This window comes from Cherax quadricarinatus, chromosome 54 (assembly GCF_038502225.1).
Source record: "Cherax quadricarinatus isolate ZL_2023a chromosome 54, ASM3850222v1, whole genome shotgun sequence".
Classification (NCBI taxonomy): domain Eukaryota; kingdom Metazoa; phylum Arthropoda; class Malacostraca; order Decapoda; family Parastacidae; genus Cherax; species Cherax quadricarinatus.
Genome location: NC_091345.1, coordinates 13059078 through 13061577, shown reverse-complemented (window position 1 = coordinate 13061577; position 2500 = coordinate 13059078). Strand labels below are relative to the sequence as shown.

The window sequence follows — 2500 nt, the reverse complement described above, 5'->3', positions numbered from 1 at the left end:
CAGATGTAGACCATCCTACCTCTATTGACTTATTCTAAATTGTAGGTCTCCAGGATACCCCCAGTTGTAGACTCTGCCACAAGGGTGAACACTTGGAGTGCACTTGTGACTTCCTCCTATACACTTTTTCCCCAGTTCAGATCACACTAACTCTTCTCAGCTCAAATAAGCTCTCTCAACATGTCGCGTGGAAGGGACGGTGTAACAACGTTACGGGAAGAATCGCCAAATAATTTTCTCATAACTTCAAACAACTAAGTTAATCTATTAACCCAGGTGGGAAAAAATTCATGCACAAATACACAAGCCTAATTGTGGTTGTAGGGGTCGAGTTATAGTTCCTGGCCCGAAGTATGTACTCACCTAATTGTACTCACCTAATTGTGGTTGCAGGGGTGTATGTGTGTGTGTGTATCTGTGTGGTGTGTATATGATTTTTTGTTGTGTTGGTACTCGAGTCCCAGGTCCTGGCCCCGCCTCTTCACTGGTCGCTACTAGAGCACTCTCCCTGAACCGTGAGCTTTGTCATACCTCTGCTTAAAGCTATGTATGGATCCTGCCTCTACTACATCGCTTCCCAAACTATTCCACTTCGTGACAACTCTGTGGCTCAAGAAATACTTCCTAGCATCCCTGTGATTCATCTGTGTCTTCAACTTCCAGCTGTGTCCCATTGTTGCTGTGTCCCATCTCTGGAACATCCTGTCTTTGTCCACCTTGCACCTTGTCAATTCCTCTCAGTATTTTATATGTCGTTATCATGTCCCCCCTATCTCCTATCCTCCAGTGTCGTCAGGTTGATTTGTATGTGTGTGTATGTATGTGTGCGTGTGTGTGTGTGTGTGTGTGTGTGTGTGCGTGTGTGTGTGTGTGTGTGTGTGTGTGTGTGTGTGTGTGTGTGTGTGTGTGTGTGTGTGTGTGTGTGTGTGTGTACACGTAAAGTGAGCAAGAAAGCTCTAAAGTCAACAAGATACCATCCACTTCCAGGGGAAAGACAGAGAGAGAGACAGAGACAGAGAGAGCGAGAGAGATAAAGAGAGAAAGAGAGAACACCTAACCTATCTTCATACACTCTCTTAAGCTAGGTGAGACTAGAATAACATTAGTTAAACTGGGTTAACGTTAATTAACCACATTTACTCAGCTAAAACATGAATACAATACATAACCGAGTTTAACTTGTGAAGAGTGATCGGAAAATTCTTAGAGAGGTAAAGTATTTGCAAAACCAACATTAATTTTTCGTATATCACCCTCGATTTTTTTTCACAGTCTCAAGACATATTTATAATTAATAAAAACTGACGTTTAGAAGAATGGGTTAAACGTAAGGACACTACGTTCGCAGGGAATCCTTTAACACGACGCTTCACGCAGGCCTGGATTCCTTCAACAACAAATGGATCCGCGAGAAACTCTACGGTAACAACACTTCTAGTTTCAGTTACTCGGGGGGGGAGGGTGTTCCGAACTCCATGGTAAATACATAGAACAAAAATCACACACACACATACACACACACACACACACACACACACACACACACACACACACACACACACACACACACACACACACACACACACACACACACACACACACACACGCACGCACGCACGCACACACAAACACACACACAGAGGTGATTACACATACAAACAGATACATAGAAATGCAGACACACTCAAACACACATACACACACACACACGCACACACACACATACTAAGTGAGTTGATACCTCAAAGTCGATGGGGCCGGAAAACATCTCTCCGTGGGTACTGAAGAAGGGAGCAAAGGTGCTAAGTGTACCACTAACAACAATCTTCAACACATCTATCGATACAGGACGACTACCTGAGGAATGGAAGACAACAGACGTAGTCCCAATTTTTAAAAGAGGAGACAGACACGAAGCATTAAACTACAGACCAGTGTCACTGACATGTATAATATGCAAAGTCATGGAGAAGATAATCAGGAGAATAACAGAAAAAGGCACACTACCGTGACTGGAACGATACACAAATAACCCGCACATAGAAGAGAGGAGCTTACGACGACGTTGCGGTCCTACTTGGACCGTTTTCAAAGTCGGACCGAAACGTCGTCGTAAGTTCCTCTCTTCTATGTGTGGGTTATTTGTTTATCAGGAGAAGAGTGGTGGAGCACCTAGAAAGGAATAAGCTTATCAATGGCAGCCAACACGGTTTCAAGGATGGGAAATCCTGTCACAAACCTACTGGAACTCTATGACAAGGTAACAGCAGTAAGACAAGAGAAAAAGGGGTGAGTAGATTGCATTTTTTTGGACTGTAAGAAGGCGTTTGACACAGTTCCACACAGGAGGTTAGTACAATAGCTGGAGGACCAGGCAGGGATAAAAAGGAAGGCACTGCAATGGATCAGGGAATACCTGTCAGGAAGATAACAGCGAGTCATAGTACCTGGCGAGGAGTCAGAGCGGGCGCTGTGACGAGCCGAGTTCCACAGGTGTCAG

At 44.4% G+C, this 2500-nt stretch overlaps 1 protein-coding gene across 5 annotated transcripts in view; it reads right to left on the bottom strand.

Annotated features, from left to right (window-relative positions):
- LOC128699145 (innexin unc-9-like) overlaps positions 1-2500 on the bottom strand; it is a 162062-nt gene that overhangs the window by 56162 nt on the left and 103400 nt on the right. The window lies entirely within an intron of this gene.